The sequence below is a fragment of the Narcine bancroftii genome, chromosome 11 (genome assembly GCF_036971445.1).
Source record: "Narcine bancroftii isolate sNarBan1 chromosome 11, sNarBan1.hap1, whole genome shotgun sequence".
NCBI lineage: Eukaryota > Metazoa > Chordata > Chondrichthyes > Torpediniformes > Narcinidae > Narcine > Narcine bancroftii.
In genome coordinates this window covers 78,583,730-78,605,292 of record NC_091479.1, presented here as the reverse complement: position 1 = coordinate 78,605,292, position 21,563 = coordinate 78,583,730, and the positions used below count along the sequence as shown (strand labels likewise).

General features: G+C 40.2%; 1 protein-coding gene and 1 long non-coding RNA gene across 14 annotated transcripts in view; both read right to left on the bottom strand.

The window, feature by feature from the left end:
• The window catches only part of LOC138745963 (voltage-dependent L-type calcium channel subunit alpha-1C-like), a 488,237-nt gene that overhangs the window by 359,125 nt on the left and 107,549 nt on the right, over positions 1-21,563 (bottom strand). The gene's annotated exons all lie outside the window — the stretch shown is intronic.
• The window catches only part of LOC138745969 (uncharacterized), a 34,888-nt gene continuing 30,290 nt past the window's right edge, over positions 16,966-21,563 (bottom strand). For 2 of the 3 annotated variants that reach the window (XR_011346630.1, XR_011346632.1), the window contains exons 3-4: positions 18,983-19,088; positions 16,966-17,125 (exon numbers count right to left, since the gene is read on the bottom strand). This is a non-coding gene — a long non-coding RNA (uncharacterized lncRNA). Of the gene's footprint in view, positions 17,126-18,935; positions 19,089-21,563 lie in introns of all 3 variants that reach the window. The other variant, XR_011346631.1, reaches the window with a different exon arrangement.

The following is a 21,563-nucleotide window of genomic DNA, read 5'->3' as shown; positions in this document are numbered from 1 at the left end:
ATCCGATATACCGGTAGTCAAATTTAAATCCTGTTCCCAAGTATTTTTAATTTCAACTAGTGAAGTCTGTTTTAAACATAACAATTTCTCATATATAATAGATATTAAAACTTTACAAGACGGCATTAAACTAAAAACACATCAACAAAATGTGATTCAGACTCTCTTGGGAAATCAGAAAACTGTGATTCAAGAAAATGCTGGATTTCCAAATAACTAAAAAATTTTTTGAGCAGGTTAAATTTAGCAGAAAGCAGCTCAAATGATGCAAAGTATCCATCAATGAACAGATTTTTAAAACTGAATACCCTCTCTATACCATTTCATGCAAAAGATGTTGATTAAACACAACGGGGCTTGATAGAGAGAAATTATGAAATGCAAAATATTTTCTAAACTGTGGCCAAATTCTCACAGAATGTTTAACAATGGGAGCATCTATCAACTTAGTTTAAAGTGATGAGCCGAGAAGCGCTACATTGGAAAACTTCAGTATGTTTTGAATGGTGGGAGGAAACTGGAGCCCCCAGGGAAACTCCTTACAGACAATGCAGGATACAAATCCCAATCCTAGTCACTGGCTCTATAAAGGCATTACACTAACTGCTACGCCAAATGCTGCTCTAAAGGACAAAACTCAGACTCTCTCTTCTGTTGTACATTAAAATATGATAATGTTGAAATGCAGAAAATTGCTTGTTAAATCACATAGGAACAAATAGAATCTTTCAATAAAAATTAGAAAAGGAAACTTTTACATCTGCTTGCTTTAAAAATAATAAAGAAGAGAAATGTTCACATTAGTCCAATTGCAACATTTGACTCTCAAATCCAGACAGTAAGAATATTGCAAGATACTGTTGCATTTTTTGCCAAATCTGATTTAGATGATAAAAATTAATTGTTACTAAAATTAATATGGTGGGAAACCTACATAGTTTCATGAGAAACCTGGCCATAGAAAATTTAAGGAACTTGTGAGTTTTTTTTTTAAAAAAAGGATCACTCAAACCTACACCTAAGTGAGATCATGCAAAGCATTGTGTTCAATTCACCATTAGAATAAAGCAATGTGATGGTGAGCATGTAACTGAATTGACAAAGGTGACAGAAGACAGTAATAATGGCAACTCCTCCTCACAGGATATGTTAGAACGCAAAATCAATGGTGACTGGATTCAGAGGCAAGGAGTATTAGAGGGGAATCTAACCTTTCTCCTGATTAAATACCTAAGCAGATAAGTTGCAAGTATACACATGTCTACTGGTTCAAGTAAATGTCATAAATGTGGTTTGAAACATCCTATATCCAGAGCTTGTTGGAGTAAGCATAAAATTTTTTTAAAATAAATTATTTAAAATTCAAACAACAGTATCTTAATTTATCAGCCTCATCATAACAGGTTCAAAAGGAATGCAAAGGGCATCACTGTGGCACTGTAAGAAGTGCTATTTCCCCTCAGTGCCAGTGACCTGGATTCAATTCTGTTCTCAGGCACTGCTTGCATGGAGTGTGCCTGTTCTCCCAGTGGCCTGATGAGTTTCCACCAGATAATCTGGTTTCCTCCCACATGCCAATGGCATGTGGGTGACTAGTTCACTGGCCACTGCAAATTGTCCCTTGTCTTTTGGTAGAATCTGGAGAAGGTTGGGGGTGGGGGGTGTTGTGGGGGTGCAATTGTTGGAATGCAAGGATATAGGATTTATGAAGGATTAGGATAAATGGGTTGTTGATAATTGTGACACACTCATTGGGCTGAAGAACATATTTCTGTGTTGCTTCTCTCTGATCAAATCAAATGCTGTTTGCAATACAGAAATGATCGTGTTTAATTAAAAAATCATTCAGAAGCAAAAGCGAATGAAAATGTGACGTGAACGTGAAGCAGTACAAAGATGAACCAGACAACATTGAGTGGCCAGAAAGCATTTATCCCCAACTTAAAAAAGCAACACTACATTTATGAAATGTATTCAAGTGCAAGCACGCATTAAAGCAGTTGTCGATGAAGTACCAAGCATTAATTAAACCCTCATCATGAGTAGCCTTTCCAGCTCTCCTGAACCAGTGATATCATGTGCTCTTGCTTGCTGATAGTTATTTTCTTTCCATTGTAACTCCATGTAAATTATGCTCTTATATTGTAGTATGAATGTAGACTGCTTGTACATGAACCCTTCTCACTGTACAATGTGACAAATGGAAAAAAAATCCCTGCCTTAAAACACCACCATCATTCCTGTGCCAAAGAAAATATAATAGGCCTAAATGACCATCACCAATTGGTAGTCATGAAGTGCTTCAAGAAGATGAGTATGGCTAATATTAACTCCAACCTCCCAGCTAACTTTAATTCAGACACCATGTATAGGGCCAATACTCAATCCTGGAAAATCTAGATAACAAAGGCACCTATGTCAGCTTTCTATTCATTACCTGCAGCATAGTCCTAAATAAACTCATCCTCAAACTCTGAGAACTTGGCCTCAGAACTTGCCCTTGGCAACTGGATCCTGGACTTCTCTTCCTGCAGTGCGAATCAGTGGTCCTCCACGATCACCCTCGAAACCAGTGGTGGCAAGGCTGCTACTCAGTCCCCCAATATATTCTCTGTGCATTCATGTCTGTGTGGCCAAACACTACTCCAACTCCATTTATAAACTTGTAGATGACACAACCATCATAGGCCAGACCTTAAATAACAATAAGTCAGAATATAGAGGAAGATAGAGACCTATCCTGGTTCAACCATTCCAAAGGTGAAGGAAAGTTAGCATGTAACCTGAATCTCTGAACTATTTAGAAACACAGAAACAACAGATCAGCTGAGGCAGAGATCCAGGAAGGGAAGAGATGATTCAGAAACACAGCTACACACTGGATCTGAAGGAAATGGGAGGAGTCAAAAAAGAGGTTGATAAAGCTACGGACAAATTCTGCCAAGCAGAAGAGAGTGTTAGCAGAGGGGAAACGGATCAGTTCTGAAGAAGCAAGGATCCTGAGGTCTTCCTGATGGGGAATGGATAGGGAGTGCAAATTCATGGCCAAGATGAGGCAGAGGGTGTTGGAGAAATGGAATTTTTCCCAGCGGTGAAGAGCTTGCGTAGGGTCCAAGATGAAAGTGAGAAGAAACTGGATGAGTGGGGAGGGTCCCACAACAACTTCTGAAGATGGACCAAGGTCTCCTATCAGAATGCATTACTGGATGGCATAGGAACTGTTCTACACAAGGCGAAAAACTGCAGAGAGTTGAGAATGCAGTTGAAACTGTTCACACAAACTCTCATCTCTCCTCCATGAACACTTCCCACTGCTTGGAAAAGCAGCCAAAATATTAGAAGACTTGTCACACCCTAGGCACATGCTCCCACTGGGAAGATAAATGAATATTAGATCATTCATCCCGGATTTGAGGACAATTTCTTTCCTGCTGCTTCAGACTCCTGAACAAACCCCCCCCCCCAGTAAAATAATACTGTTTGCGCTGCTCTAGCTGATGATTGCACTCTGTGCTGTTTTTATTGCCATACTACTTGTGGGTTAACTGGCTAGATTGCATGCAAAACAAACTTTCTCACTGTATTTCACTACACGACAATTAAATCGGAATGGTTAGTGCAATGCTATTACAGTGCCAGTGACCCAGGTTGGAATCTGGCACTGTAACGAGTTTGAACATTCTCCCTAGGTCTGTGGGGGATTCTGGTGGGTGCTCTGATTTCATCCCACCTTTCAAGATGTACAGGGGTTGTAGTTTAATTGGGGCATTGAGGCAGCACTGGCTTGTGGGGCCCATAGGACCTGTTACTGTGCTCGATATCTAACTTTAAAAAAAATTTAAACTGTCCAAGATTGGAAGAATATTGTGAGTATAAGGACCTTATCTAAATACTATAAATCTCCAATATGCAAGATATCCTCATAAGTCAAAGATGAAATGAAACAGTCTGGAAATAAATTTGCCAACCATTGTTTACAGAAAACATTTGTCTACGTGCAGAGATAGTTAGCAAAGAAAATACATTAATTTTAAAAATATTACTTTGGAAAATTCTAATGTAGGGTTTCAATATGAAATCAGAAATTTAGTTTTTTGTTTCTACATGATTTTCAGTTGTGCCCTCAGGGTAATAAAGTGAACACTTGGAAAATCTTTTGCCATAGAGAAGATCCATATTGCACAGGACAATAGTTACAGCTGGATGAATTCTCTGGCACAGAACAAATAATGCTGTCTCTGTCGTGCAAGTCTGCTGCATGCGCACTTGTCAGGATGCCAGAAATTCTCCACAGACAAATTATTAGGAGAGATGCTTCATCTGCAGAAGTCATTGAATGATACAGGTGGCATTCCAAACTTTCTCAGCCTTCTGTGAAATTAGTCTGCTGCTCTTTCTTGGACATCATATCGACACCAGGGCAGGTCACTGAAGATGTTTACTCATCTGACTTAAAGCTGTCCACTCAGCATTAAGATGTGGACAGGGGAGTAAGGCCACTCCTCTCCCAGATATCTATCACCACTTCATTAGTCTTGCTAACATTGAGAGAGAGGTGATTGTCCTGGCATCAATTCATTAAACCCACCATCTCCCTTCCATAAAGTATTAGAATGATTATTAAATACCCATGGTCTTAAAAAAAAATTAAATAATTCCAGTGATTTTATACTGAAATCATTTTTGGATATTCATTTCCTCTCAAAACAACCTCCAACTTTTATATGAAGACATTAAAAAAAAATAGACCTACACCATGTTAACAGTCCTTTTTGGCCCATGAGTCCATGCCACCGAATTATACCCAATTAACCTACAACCTTGGTACGATTTGAAGGGTGAAGAAAAACTGGAGCACTTGGTGTGGGAATGATGGGGCAATCCAAGGGGTTGAAAAATTCCGGGGGGGGGGGGGGGTGGGGAAGGGATCAAAGAATTGTAGAACCTGAGGTCCTCCACTCCAGCCCAGGCTTCCTCCCCCCCCAGGTCCATGCTCTGGCCCAGGGCCACAGAGGTGACTTCTTGGATGTGGACAGCACTGCACTCAATCTTGAGAGTGGAGTCACAATCAGCTCTAATTGGCATCTTCCCAGCCAGAGGCCCGGACACTATGTATGGTATGCAGTTACCCTCACAAATGCATATTTAATTATTTATTTATGTACATGGTTGGAGGTTTATAAGGGATCAAAGATTCTATGAAGTGGGTTGATGGTGTAAAAAGTTTGGGGACCCCTGATTTGGTGGAAACCCAGACAGGGTGAGAATGTACAAACTCCTTACAGACAACGCTGGATTCAAACCCCGGTCACTCGCACTGTAATGGTCTTAATTTATAAGTAACCCCAATGCATTAATTACCTGCACTGAACTTTATACAGGCATAATTTCAAGCATTTGATAAATTTTCATATTAGTTTTTAGTTATCATCCCCCCAAGGCAAATTGCCTCCATTGGTTTACTGCATGGATTTTGAGCCCTCAGACAAATCTGTCAGCATCTTTTTAAAATAGTTCATGTAAAGGTACAGAAATAGAGCATGAAGGTGGTTTTGTTGCTCTGAAGCTGGAACACTCTGGGATACTCTTGACAGCATCATTAGTCTCCCAAATCCCCAATGAATCTGATTTAATTATACGGCAGTCTTAGAAAAAGGAAATGGGTAGACATAACTAGCATTTTTCAGCATTATTCATAAACTAAATCTTAATCATGTCAGTATTTTACTTCCTTTTTGAACTTCAGACTTAATTTTTGGATCAATAGCAACCTGCATTAAACATACAATGGAAGAAAATTGAATCTTTTGGTTTATATCAGTGGTTTTCAAACTTCTTCTTTCCACTCACATACCACTTTAAGTAATCCCATTGCTAGATGTGCTAAGTCCTGGCACCATCTTTATCATTTTTCTCTGTGCTCTTTCAATCTTATTGACATCTTTCCATAAGGTGGTCGACCAAAACTGTAGACAATTAACCAAATTTTAACAATGACTTATATAATTTCAACATAACATCTCAACTTCTGCGCCCACTACTTTGATTCATGAAGGCCAATATGCCAAAAGCTCTCTTTATGACCCTATCTACCTCACACCAGTTTCAAGAAACAATGTACATGTTCCCTCATACATAAATTGTATGTGTTCTGCTACTGTATACCATACAAGTGCTACCTATAAACCTACCATCTCCCACAGCTACCTCGACTATACCTCTTCCCACACAATCCCCTGTAAGGATTCCATTCCATTCTCTCAATTCCTCTATCTCCATCGCAACTGCATTCAGAATGAGAATCTCTGCACATTAATGACAGAGATCAGAGATGTCTTCCTTCTTCAAACAAAAAGGCTTTTTCTCTACCACCCGCATATCCTCCATTACCCACACATCTGCCCTGACCCTGTCCCCATGCGCAACAAAGACAGGATTCCTCTTGCCCTCATTTACCACCCCAACATCCAACACATCCTCCTCCATCATTTCTGCCACCTACTGCATGATCCCACGACTAAACGCAGATTTCCCTCTCCTCCTTCTGCAGGGAATGTCCCCTCTATGACTCCCTTGTCCACTCCTCCCTCCCCACCAGCCCTTATGACCACAGGAGATGCTCCACTTGCACCCACACCTCCTCCCTCACCACCATTTGGGGCCCCAAAGAGTCCTTCCAAGTGAACCAACTTGGGGCCTCCTACTGCATCCTGTGCTTCCGCTGTGGTCTCCTCTACAGAGAGGCTGGATGCAAACTGGAACATCGCTTTGTTGAGCATCTCCGCTTTGCTCACTGCAATAACGTGGATCTCCCAATGGTCACCCATTTCAATTCTTCATCCCATTCCCTTGTCAACTTGTCTGTCCATGATCTCATGTACTGCCAAAATGAGACCACTCTTAAATTGGAGGAAATCCATCTTCTGACTGGATATCCTCCAACTAGATGGCATTAATATGGACTTTTCTGGGTTTCATTAAAAACCCCTCTCTCTCTCATCCCTTCTTCCCCGGCGTCTCTCCATTCCCTGTCTCCTTTTGCAAAGGCATGATAAATTCTACCCAATCCCTTATCTTATCCAATTAACTCCTTTTGTTGGTCTGGATTCCTCCCCTGTTGTTTGAATTCTAAGACTTTCTGCTATATCCTGCATCTGCCTTTTCTGAGTCAGGCCCAAAGCATCAGCAATATAACTTTGTCTCCTTTAGATGCTGAAAAGCGCAGCTGAGCTCCTCCAGCATTTCAGTATGTTTACCACAATCACAGTATCTGCAGCCAATCATGTTTCACTAAGGCTACCCTGGTTTGTCCTCCCAAAGCGGAATGCCTCACACTTGTACACATTAAATTCCATTTGTCATTTTGCCAGTTGGTCCAGATTCCCCTACAAACTTTTAGAGTCTTCACTCTTCACTACACCACCAATCTTAGTGTCATCTGCAAATTTGATGATCCAGATTTTTGATTATAAATGATAAACAAAAATGAACCCAGCACTGATCCCTGGGGCACACCTCTAGTCACAGGCCTCCAGTCAGAGAGGCAATCCTCTAATAACTCTCTTTGGCTTTTCACACAAAGTAAACATCTAATCCAATTTACTACTTCATCCTGATGCCAAATGACGGAACCTCCTTGACCAAATTTCCATGCGGAATGTTGTCAAAGGTCTTCCTAAATTCCATGAGTAAAATATCCACTGCTTTTCTTCCATCAAATTTCCTGGTAACTCCTTGAAAAATTCCACAAGATTGGTTAGACATTGCCATGCACAAAGCATGCTGACTATTCTTAATCAGTCCCTATCCATCTAATTATCTATGTACTGTGGCGGCGCACATCGATCGCTGGCGAACTGTGGCTCCGCATGTAACGCCATGTTAGCGGAGCAGCCGCATGAAGATGGCGCCGTCAACAGCACCTTGTGGCTTAGGCCACGGCGCATGCCTCTAGGCAGCGTGGTGACATCACCGCCAGCACTGAGCAGAGCTCACGCCAACCCTTAAAGAGCGAAGATTCAAATAAAACAGTTCAACTGAAACCTGTACCTCTACAGTACCTTCCAGTAACTTGCCCATCTCTGGTTTCAGGGTCCCAGGCCTATAATTTTGTTGATTACTCTTGGAGTCTTTTTAAAAGAAATAATGGAACAACAGGAGCCATCCTCTGATACCTTATCCCCGTAGTGAAAGATGTTTTAAATACCTCTGCCAGGGCTGCTACAATTTCTGCATGAACCTCCCTCAGGATCAGAGGGATTATCTTGTCAAACTCTAGGGATTAATCCACCCTTATTTGCTTTAAAACAGAAAGCTACTTTCCTCCTTTGTAATCTATATAGGATCTATGTCCTCATTGCTGTTACTTCCATAAGCTCATTTCCAGAGTAAATAGAGGTGCAAAAAAAAAAATTACAGTATTTAAGATCTCCCCCAGCTGTCTTGGTTCCATGCATAGATGAATAATCTCATCTTTCAAATGGACCAATTATGTCTTTTTCTATGCTTTTGCTCTTAATATATCTGAAGAAGCCCACTGGAGTTTTCTTCACCATATCTGCCAGAGCAACCTCATGACATTTTTCTTGGCCTTCGCGATTTCCTGAAGTGTTTTCTTGCATTTCTTATACTCCTCGGGTCACTACTTTGTTTTTTTGCTGCTTATACCCGAAATGAACCTTCTTTATCAATATCTCTTAAAAACCAACCTCAACATCCTTCCTGCAATGAGGTAACTAGAATTGCAAGCAATTCTCCAAATGCATTGTAACTAAAGTTTATATAACTGCCACATGATTTCCTTACTCCTGTACTCCATACTGATGCCTTTTTTCCCCACCATATCTATTTGCATGACCACTTCCAAAGATCTATGGAACTGAACCCCCAAATCCCTCTGCACATTAATGATTTTAAGAGTCCCACTTCTAACTGTGTACAGTCCCTTTAGATTTAGCCTCCCAAAGTCCAACAGCTCACACTTGTCCAGATTAAACTCCATCGGCCATGTATCTGTCCATATCTGTAGCTAATTTCCTGGAGCTTACTTTGATCACTCTCCATTACCGTGTCTATTATTCCACCAATAGTTGTGTCCATCTGCATCCACCTACCTAATTTTTCATCCAAATCATTTATCTACATCATAAGCAAAAGTAATCCTCACATGAATTACTGTGGAATATCAGTGTTCACTGATCTCCAGCCAGAATTACATCCTTCCATGAAAAGGAAATTTAGAATACAAATTTTCAATTCATTATGGAATCCCCTGCATTGTACTTCCTTGATCAGTGACAACATCCACTTCCCTGCCCTCAACCACCACTTTTGTCACTTCCTTAAAAAAATACAGCAACATTTATAAGACGTAACCTTCCATGCTGACAGTTCCTAATCTGACATGTCTTTCCAATGTTATCTTTAAATATCTACTCAAAAAGTTTCTCACTGGTCTACATTTTCTTGGATTTTTCCCATTTCTTTTCTTGAACAAAGGAACAATATTGTCTCTCCAACTGTTCCAATTTTTGTTATCCATTTAACCCTATTTTAGATAAATCAATGTGTAAGCCCTGCTATAACATAGACACAATGATAATACTAGCTTTAAATCTGCTTGCTTTATAGGAAGCAGTGGATTTTATAATTGGTTCAGATTCTTTAATCAAAGATGGACAGGAGTGAAGGGAAATCTCCATTGCAATTTATCAGGAAATGGAGTTAGTGCTGGAGCTAATCCCATCATTCTCACCAGAATATATGCTTACTCTAGCCTCTACAAATTTGGTCATTGGAACCTAGAAAGCTGAGTTTTTTTTTGAATCTCTGAGATTTGTATCCATCAATGGCTGCAAACAGCCTTAGCATCTACAGATCTATTAAAAATGTCTGCCTTGATTAACTACCTTAAATATTGTACATATATATTTAATTTTAAATATAGAATCTGGATACTTCAACTTTTTTTTTTAGTTCTCTTGCAAGAAAAAGATACTTAATGACATTAAAGATAAATTAGTAGCATGGGATGCCTCAACAACTACCACCCAGTAGCACCAACTTCTATTGTTGTGAAATACTTTGAGAGGCTGCTCATGGCCAGAATTAACACGTGCCTAAGATCTGGACCCACTGCAATTCACCCATCTTCACAATTTCTCTTCAGCAAATGCAATATCGCTGGCTCCCCACTCAGCTCTGGATCACCTTGAAAACAGCAATTATATATGGCTGCTCTTCATCGACTACAGCGCAGCCTTCGTTACCATTATTCCCTCAGTGCTGGTCAAGAAGCTACAAACTCTAGGTCTCCTTATCTCACTCTGCAACTGGATCCTTAGTTTTCACATCAGAGGACCACAGTCAGTACCACTCCTCCTCATGATCATCAATGCAGGTATGCCCCAAGGATGCGTGCTTAGCCCACTGCTCTACTTGTTATACACCCATGACTGTGTGGCCATACACAATTCAATACCTTCTACAAGTCTGCCAATGACACCACAGTTGTTGGAAGAATCACAGACGACAATAAGGAAGCATAAAGAAGGGATATAGATCAACTCGTAGAATGGTGAAACGACAACAACCTTGTACTCAACTTCAGCAAAACCAAGGGGATGATTGTGGACTTCAGGAGGAAGTCAGGAGAAAATGACCCAGTCCTCGTTGAGGGCTCAGTAGTGGAGAAAATCAAGAACTTCAAATTCCTGGGTGGGAACATCTCCAAGCATCTGTCCTGGAGCCTCCATGTTGATGCAATCACAAAGAAGGCTCACCAGCAGCTATACTTTGAGAGGTGTCTGAGGTGGTATGTTACCGAAGACTCTGCTAAACTTCTACAGATGTACCAAGGAGAGCATTCTGGCTGGTTGCATCACTGCCTGGTATGGAGGCACCAACTCTCAACACAAGAATAAACTTGAGGGTTATTAACTTGGCCTGCGACATTGAAGGAACCAGACTTCATTCCATTGAGGACATCTACATGAGGCGGTGTCTTAAAAAAGCAGCCTCGATCCTCAAAGATTCCCATCACTCAGGCAATGCCCTCATCACTCTGCTACTGTCAGGATAAAGGTACAGGAGCCTAAAGACAAGCACTCAATGACACAAAGATACCTTTTTTCCCACTGCCACAAGATTCCTGAAATATCAATGAACCAAGACACTGCCTTACTTTTCATTACTTTTCATGAATGATTATGTTATCATTATTTTTTTTTTAAAAGTAATGGCACAAAATGGTTATAATATGAATGTTTACACTATGATGCTTCAGCAAAACATCGAATTTCATGACTTGTTCATGATAATAAATCCTGATTCTTATAAATGTTACTATAAATTTGAATGTGTATTAATTGTTATTTTTATTTGGTTGCATTGTAATATATTGCTGAAGTAATAAAAATGAGCAAAACAAAATCCAAAATATGACCTAGCTAGTAATAAACTAATTTTTAAAATTTGTCTCCATTATTTGCACCCACATTTTAATGCTTATTTCTATCTGTTTTTTTTTTACAAATTTTTAAATGCTAGAGTTCTTGAAAGCTATCAAATGGTTGTGAACATCAAATCAGTGAAGCTATGTGCTTAAAGATGGGTATCTTTCATCATTTCTCTCTGATCTGTCATTCCAATCCCACAACATGGAGTTGACTTTTAAAATACTCTTAGGTCTAATCAGGTCCTCACTTATGAAAAGAGTCAAAACCCTCAATCATCTACCAAGGATAATTAAATGCTGTACATCTTATCACTTGTATTCTAGGACTGAAAAGGGAAAATAAAAACATGTCGGTCAAATGGAAAAATAAATAATGATTCCAGTAGATATTGAAGGTGAAATTAATTTATAAACATTTACACAAATTATGATAATGAAAAGATAAAATTTATTGTCTTCATATACATGTCTTCATATACAACCCTGAAATTCTTCTTCCTGCAGGTCAGGGAGAATTTCTACTTGTCAGACATACAAAAAAAAGCTATTCTCAAGAAAAGATAAGCATACAAAATAGAGAAATATAAATAAAACATCTACAGTAGTAATATATCCAGACTAAAATTAAGAGATCCTTCATAAAATTATTTGAATACAATAATAAATACAACATTTGAAAGAAACATTGGCAATTATTTCACATTCTATTGCTTTGACAGTTGCAGGATGAACATTTAAAAAAAAACAGCTCATGAACAATGCAGAATAGAGTTTTGCTGTTCATCTGTATGTGCTTTATGTCAGGTTGTGTGTTTGCATACTTTTAAACCAAGGACTGGAGAATGCACTTGCATCAGGTTGTACTTCAACTTGAACCAGCAGCACACCATCCAACATTTATTTCATTGACTTTCAAATAGTGTGTGTTATTACAGCCCCATGAAGCTCAACAATTCAGGATGCAATACCACCTCACAGATTGCCATCCATTTATCATTGTTAACATAATCCCTGCAAATTAACCATCTCTTGTAGTTACAAGAAAGTGCTGATGCTATAAGCTGGAGCAACAAAAGATACAAACTGCTAAATGAACTGAACAGGCGAGGCAGCATCTGTGGAAGCAAAGGGATGCTGATGAAGTGGGTTGAGACCATGAACCAATAAGTGGAACCACGTGGGAGAGAAATGGGATACAGCAGAAGATGGATGATAAGTAGAGACAAGTAAGGTGAAAGTAGAGATAGTTCTCAATTTAAAAAGAAATTCTTCCTTATCAAAGCAGACAACGTCCACATTATAGTTAATCTGCCATGTCCTTAATAATTTAACTCCTCTTTCTTTGGTTTGGCTTTGCAGACGAAGATTAATGGAGCGGTAATGTCCACGTCAGCTGCAGGCTCGTTTGTGGCTGACAAGTCCGATGCGGGACAGGCAGACAGTTGCAGCGGTTGCAAGGGAAAATTGGTTGGTTGAGGTTGGGTGTTGGGTTATTCCTCCTTTGTCTTTTGTCAGTGAGGTGGGCTCTGCGGTCTTCTTCAAAGGAGGTTGCTGCCTGCCGAACTGAGGCGCCAAGATGCATGGTTTGAGGCGATATCAGCCCACTGGCGGTGGTCAATGTGGCAGGCACCAAGAGATTTCTTTAGGCAGTCCTTGTACCTCTTCTTTGGTGCACCTCTGTCTCGGTGGCCAGTGGAGAGCTCGCCATATAACACGATCTTGGGAAGGCGATGGTCCTCCATTCTGGAGACGTTACCTACCCAGCGCAGTTGGATCTTCAGCAGCGTGGATTCGATGCTGTCGGCCTCTGCCATCTCGAGTACTTCGATGTTGGTGATGAAGTCGCTCCAATGAATGTTGAGGATGGAGCGGAGACAATGCTGGTGGAAGCATTCTAGGAGCCGTAGGTGATGCCGGTAGAGGACCCATGATTCAGAGACGAACAGGAGTGTGGGTATGACAACGGCTCTGTATAGGCTAATCTTTGTGAGGTTTTTCAGTTGGTTGTTTTTCCAGACTCTTGTGTAGTCTTCCAAAGGCGCTACTTGCCTTGGCGAGTCTGTTGTCTATCTCGTTGTCGATCCTTGCATCCGATGAAATGGTGCAGCCGAGATAGGTAAACTGGTTGACCGTTTTGAGTTTTGTGTGCCCGATGGAGATGTGGGGGGGCTGGTAGTCATGGTGGGGAGCTGGTTGATGGAGTACCTCAGTTTTCTTCAGGCTGACTTCCAGGCCAAACGTTTTGGCAGTTTCTGCAAAACAGGACATCAAGCGCTGAAGAGCTGGCTCTGATTGGGCAACTAAAGCAGCATTGTCTGCAAAGAGTAGTTCACGGACAAGTTGCTCTTGTGTCTTGGAGTGAGCTTGCAGGCGCCTCAGATTGAAGAGACTGCCATCCGTGCGGTACCGGATGTAAACAGCATCTTCATTGTTGAGGTCTTTCATGTCACCTTAAAATCTCTCTGTACCCTTACTCCAGCACTATCTCAATTTGGTACTTTATGTGTGATGTCCAAGCAAATCATTGAAATAGATCATACATTGCTGGAGCCTAGCACCATTCCCTGCAACTTCCCACCTGAAAATTATCTGTTTATTCCTATTCTGTTAATCTATTTTCATTCTATTACAGTTTGCTATCCCAAAGTGTGGATCCACAAGAGATTATGAAATTTGAAACAACAATTTCTCGTCTGTCTTTACTGCAAAGAAGATCATACAACCTAAATAATTGAAGCAAATGAGGTGTGCTATATTGGACCATATACAAATTACCTGTGAGACGTTGGTGGCCTTGGATCACATTAAGTTAGATAAATACTCAAGGCCTGACCATGTGCACCTACAGTCCCAGTGGGAAAGCTTGTGAGGAAACCACAGGGGACTCTACAGACATATTTGTATGATCTTCAGCCATAGGTTAAGCATGGTTTTGTGCATGGGAAAGCATGTCCCATGAATCTGATGGAGATTTTGAAGGAATGACTGTTGAGGGCAGGCCAGTGGATATTGTCCATGTGGACTTCAGCAAGGTTAGTAAATACGCAGATGACACCAAAATTGGTGGTGTCATGGAAGGATATCTAAGTTTACAACAGAATCTTATCAATTGGAAAAGGAGGTTAAGGCATGACGGATGGAATTTAGTCATCATCATTCAACATTTATTTTAATTGACTTCAAGAACAAAGTGCTGCATTTTGACAGATTAAACCAAGGAAGGATTTGTACACTGAAAGGTAGTGTTACCTATCTCGGCTGCACCATTTCATCAGATGCAAGGATCGACAACGAGATAGACAACAGACTCGCCAAGGCAAATAGCGCCTTTGGAAGACTACACAAAAGAGTCTGGAAAAACAACCAACTGAAAAACCTCACAAAGATAAGTGTATACAGAGCCGTTGTCATACCCACACTCCTGTTCGGCTCCGAATCATGGGTCCTCTACCGGCATCACCTACGGCTCCTAGTACGCTTCCACCAGCGTTGTCTCCGCTCCATCCTCAACATCCATTGGAGCGCTTTCATCCCTAACGTCGAAGTACTCGAGATGGCAGAGGTCGACAGCATCGAGTCCACGCTGCTGAAGATCCAGCTGCGCTGGGTGGGTCACGTCTCCAGAATGGAGGACCATCGCCTTCCCAAGATCGTGTTATATGGCGAGCTCTCCACTGGCCACCGTGACAGAGGTGCACCAAAGAAGAGGTACAAGGACTGCCTAAAGAAATCTCTTGGTGCCTGCCACATTGACCACCGCCAGTGGGCTGATAGCGCCTCAAACCGTGCATCTTGGCGCCTCACAGTTTGGCGGGCAGCAACCTCCTTTGAAGAAGACCGCAGAGCCCACCTCACTGACAAAAGGCAAAGGAGGAAAAACCCAACACCCAACTCCAACCAACCAATTTTCCCCTGCAGCCGCTGCAACCGTGTCTGCCTGTCCCGCATCGGACTTGTCAGCCACAAACGAGCCTGCAGCTGACGTGGACTTTTACCCCCTCCATAAATCTTCGTCCGCGAAACCAAGCCAAAGAAGAAAAAGGGTCCTGGAGAATGAGAGAATAGAGAGATCAAGGGGTACATATACATGGTTCCTTGAAAGTGACAACACTGTTACTCATGGTTGTCGAGGATATGTTTGGGATGCTTGCATTCACTGGTCAGGGAATTAAGTACAGGAGTTGGGACATAATGTTACACTCTATGAGACATTGGTGAGACCACAGTTGAAGTATTATGCACAGTTCTTGTCTCCTAGCTGTAGGAAGAATGTTATTAAGTAGGAAAGGGCACTGAAAAGATTCACTAGGATGTTATTTGGTGGGACTGGAGGGCTGGAGTTACAAGGAGAGAATAGGAGAAGCTGGGTCCCGCCCCCCCCACCCCCCACCGAGAACACAAAAAGCTGAGAAGTTACATTTTGGAGGCAAGTAAAACTTTAAGGGACATAGGGGATGTTTGCAGTCTTTTTCACATGGGCAGGAAAGCCTAAAATAAAGCAGCATAAATTTAAAGAGGGGATAGATTTAAAGGGGCCATAAGGGCAAACTAGGTATCTGGAAAAATCTAACCAGTGGCACTCACATCCAGTGAAGTGTTTTGAAAGTCTGCCATTGAGCGGTGACATGGATCTATTCCAAATTGCCTACCGCAGCAACAGATCTTCAAAAGATGCCATCTCACTGGAAGCACTGGAACACAAGGACAGCAAAGATGCATTCATCAGGATGCTCTTTATTGACTACAGTTCGACATTTAACACCATCATCCCCTCAAAACTAAACTGGAAACTCCAAGACCTGCACCTCAGCACCTGTGTTAATGGATCCTCGATTTTCTCCCTTCAAGGCGACAATTAGTGAGGATCTCCATGATCTCCATCAGTACCGGAGCACCCTAGGGCTGCATTCCTAGCCCCCTGCTCTACTCACTTAATACCTATGATTGTGTGACTCAGTAAAACAATAACACCATATACAAATTTGCTGACAATTACACGCTAGTGGGTTTACAGAAGGCAATGATGTGTCAGCATACAGGAAGGAGATTGAAAACTTGGCTGAATGGTGTACAGGCAACAACCTCACACTCAATGTCACCAAAACTAAGGAGCTAAATGTGGATTTCTGGAGGTTTAGTCTGAAATTGAAAACCTTGGCAATCTTCTGCAGATGAGTGGTGGAAAGTAGGCTGACCGGCTAAATCATGATCTTGTATGGCTGCACCAATATCTCTTAGCAGAAAGGCCTGCAAAAGTTTGTGGACAAAGCCCAGTACATCACAGGGAAAACTCTCCCCACCATCTAGAAAATCTATATGTAATGCTGCCCTCAGAAAGCAGCAACAATCATCAAACATCCATATCACTCAGGGTATGCTCTGTTCTCACTGTGCCATCAGGAAAAGACTGTAGGCATCATCTACAAGTACGACTTCTACCGCCAGGTTCAGGAACAGCTGCTACCCCTCTACCATTAGACTCCAAAACAACAAACTCAATCAGACACTCATTTAAGGACTATTTGCACATCATTTATTATTGAATATTTATTTTCTGTATTGCACAGTTTGTTTGCGCTTCCTTTTTGTTTACATTTTTCTCTTTCGCATATGCATCTTTTCTTGAGTAGTTTTTTTTTGTACTACCAATAAGTAGAAAATCTGCTTGGCCTGCAGGAAAAAGAATCTCAGTTATATGTGATGTCATGTATGCACTCTGATAATAAATCTGAACTTTGAACACATGAATTTTGAAATCCACAACAAGCACATCAAGATGAAGATCATCAATGCACAATCTTCTAATGAAAATCAAGACAAAATTAAAATTTTATGGACTTCAATAATTCTTCCAAATGATTGGAAGTTAATCTCATGGGCCACAAAAGGATATACATTTGAAAAGCTATTAATTGCTTTTATCTTGCCATCTTGGCGCCTCACAGTTCGGCGGGCAGCAACCTCCTTTGAAGAAGACCGCAGAGCCCACCTCACTGACAGAAGACAAAGGAGGAAAAACCCAACACCCAACCCCAACCCACCAATTTTCTCTTGCAACTGCTGCAACCATGCCTGCCTGTCCCGCATTGGACTTGTCAGTCACCAACGAGCTTGCAGCAGACATGGACATACCCCTCCATAAATCTTCGTCCATGAAGCCAAGCCAAAGAATTGCTTTTATGCATCAAGGCATAATTGAAACCAATGGGTCCATTATTTCTGCAGTTATTTACTTAAAGCCATAGAATAAAGTTCATCAGAATCTAATGTCTTCTCATTAGTTATTCCCATAAAACTTCTCTTATACTTTGTCTCTTGTGATTGGGAGTTTATGAAGTTCTTAATTGTTGCTTGCAATTAGCCTATTTGCTACCTTTCAGATATTTGCAGTGTCCTCTATGAAGAACAAGGTAAACTTTTGATTTAATGTATCTGCCATTTTTTTGTTACCATTTTTATGTCACCACCTTCATTTTTTGAACAAATCATATTTACCTTCATCTCCTCTTCGTTAAATATTCACTAAAACGGAGTTTATTTTGATAATAAATGCAAATTTCCTCTGAAAATTAATTTTTATCCTCATGAACTTTTCAACATTATACTGCTGATATCTGAAAGGTTCCTTTCATCCACCATTGGTTCTTGCCATATTACAAGCCCTACTTTTTGATCCAACACTTCATTTTGGCCCATTGAATCTATGCTGACCATCAAACACCCAATTGTCAACATATTCCATCGACTCGCCCTATTCCCCTAGATCCTAATATTCATGGTGATACTAGGGGCAATGTAGGTGTTGCCAATTAACCTAACAACCTAAAGATTTTTGGGAGTGGAATGAAACAGAAGATCCCAGAGGAAACACAAACTGTGACAGGGAAAACATGAAAAATCTGCAGATACAGCACTGGAGGCCAGGACTGAACTCTTAACAAACAATTAATGGAAAAATACAATCTTTTTTTTTAATATAAAAAAGGGAATTGAGTACATTTCCATATATGGATAAACTGTGCAGAACTTGACAGGACCAAATTGTATTTCCATTTATGTAATTAATTGAATGACAGTAAAATGATGTGGCTGTATTCATGTGCATGTTAAACGCCCCACACACAAAGTTTGAGAACTTGGCCTCTGTAAATAAACCATTACTTCTATGATATTTATGACCAAATCCAAGAGTGTTTATTTGGGAATGCAAGCAGAGATGAATGAAAGGAAAGAATAGTGATGATGGGCCTGTTCTGAGCCTTTAAGAACTCTAAGGTAATAGGTTTTATAGTGTAGGAGCTATAGTTAAAAGGCAACTAACAAAGGATTAAAGGAATAAAAAAATTCAGTCACGAATATACTATCCATATTATAGTACTACCAGTCACATGCAAATTATGAGAATTATTTTTTTTTCTAGTGGCACACATTCTCTGAATTCACACAAGTGGTTTATTTCAAAGTTCTTTTCAACTCCCACCTTCAGTTCAATCTCTGAAAATTATTCCCAGATGTTCAATCCCTCACCTACTCAGTCTGCAGCTTCGTTCTTTTGCCTGTTCACATGCGGTTCACTATTTTTGGGGAACAAATTCCTTGTGTACGGTGATTCATGCAAAAATTCCAATGAAGCCTGAATGGGTAAGTATCCAAAGGCCTCAATTATTAATCAAGAAACACAAGTTGATGTGGCAAATAGAAAATTTAAATTCCAGTAACTAGTCACCTTAATTACTTTGTTTCATTACAATCATGAAACTATTAAATTGACATTAAAACTGTCCTGGTTCTCAGTTTTCCTTTCCAGAAAGAAATTTTATCCGATCTATGGTTTGAGACGACAAAGTCTACATTACAGTGTTGACTCAAATAATTAAGTTCACTGGAAATTGGAGAGTAAGAAATGCAGGCCCATCCAGCAATTGCAATTCCCCATAAATAAATACATTTTGTAAAAGGTGTTGGTGGAAAACCTCAAAGATGAGCAAGGCTTGTTGAAGATTCAGGTCATTTGACACACTTCTATTTTTGGGATATAAAATACAAACATCTTTCTGAATCAGTCAATTAAAGAATTTTAATTAATTGAAAAATACTTAAATTTATCAGTGAAATGGTCTTTTTTAGAACCAGAGTTAATTTAGAGATGACAGGAAAAAAGTGTGACAGGTTTAGAAATGAGAAATTCAACCTAAAAAAACAAAATTGTTTCAAGTCCAATGGATAGACAGATTCCTGATTTTTTTTTAAATTTAGAGATACAGCACAGTAACAGGCACTTCTGGCTCAAGATGTTCAGCTGTCAAAATACAGCAATTAACCTCCAAACCAGTATGCCTTTGGAGAGTGGGAGAAAACTGGAGCACCCAGAGCAAACCCACAGGATCTCAGGGAGAACATCCAAACTCCTTACAGACAGCGCTGGATTTCAACCCAAGTCACTGGCACAGTAATAACTTTGGACTAACCTCTATGTTAACCATGCAGCCTGATTGTTATTTTAGAGTTTAAAACAATTACTGAACTTCCATAATATCTCTATTACATTTCCTATATGATTCACATGATATATTAATTTCATCATTTACAATTTAAACATATCACAAGGTCAACAAGTAACTTACAGGAGGGAATATTAGGTACTCAGTGTACATGACAAGAAGCCAGAAGTATGGAATTTCCCAATAATGACAATGTCATCTCCAAGCAAACAACTTACCAAACTATTCATTATTACAGCTTTAAGCACCAAATGAAGGGAATAGAATTGGTGAACAGTGAATAATAAATAAAGGATGGCTACAGGATGGACTTACACCTTTAGTGATAGATCAAAACATTTCAGAAACATACGACAACCAGACCCCCAAGAAATTACTCAAGTCCCACAAAGATACATTTGCAGTATTAAGAATAACTCCATCAACAGCATCACATAGCTTCTAGAAATTTACACGAGGATACACAAGACTCAATTAAGAATGGATAATTGGAAGCTGCAATTTTTAAAACATTTATAATGCCCTCCATAATGTTTGGAGCAAAGACACTTTTTTCCTTAATTTTCATCTGTGCTGCAGTTTTTAATTTGTACTCAGACAATTCACATATGATTAAAGTGCACATTCCAGATGACATTCAGGGTTATTTGTGTACATTTTGAATTGACCATATAGAAATGACATAACTTTTTATACATAGATCCCCTCATTTCAGGCCATCATAATATTTGGGACATAGCAATGGTATGTACAGTATATTAAAGTAGTCATGTTTAGTACTTTGTTGCATATCCCTTGTACGCAACGACTGCTTGAAGTCTGTGATTCACAGACGTCACCAGGAATCTTCTCTGGTGATGCTCTGCCTGGCCTCTACTTCAGCTCATGCTTATTTGGGGGGCTTGTCCCCTTAAGTTTTATTTTCAACATATGGAAGACATGCTCAATAGGATTCAGATTGGCTGACTGACTTGGCCGTTCAAGAACCTTACAGTTTTTACCTTTGAAAAACTCCTTTGTTGCATTAGCAGTATGTTTGGGATCATTATCTTGCTGTTGGATGAAATGCCATCCAATAAGTTTGGAGGCATTTGCTCGAACTTGGACAAATAAGATGTTTCAATACACCTAAAAATTAATTTTGCTACTTCCATCAGCAGTTACATCATCAATGAAGATAAGTGTGCCAGAATCTGTGGCAGCCATACATGCCTAGGCAATAAAACCCCCACCATGTTTCACAAGTGAGATGGTATGCTTTGGATCTTGGGGACTTCCTTTCTGCCACCACACTTGGCTCTTGCCAGCACTGTGTCAACAAGACAGTTTTCCAGAATTCTGCAGGCTCTTTTAAATACTTCTTGGCAAACTTTATCTGGCCATCCTGTTATAATGGTTTGTATCTTGTTGTGTGGCCCTCTCTATTTCATGAAATTTTCTCCCAGTACTCTTTGATACATCCACACCAGCTTCCTGGAGCATTTTTCTGATCTATCAGACAGGTGTGGTTTTTTTTTCTTCATTATGATTAGAATTAGTCTGTTCTCAGCAGTGGAGATCTTCCTTGGCCTACCAGTCCCTTTGTGATAACTGAGCTCACCAGTATG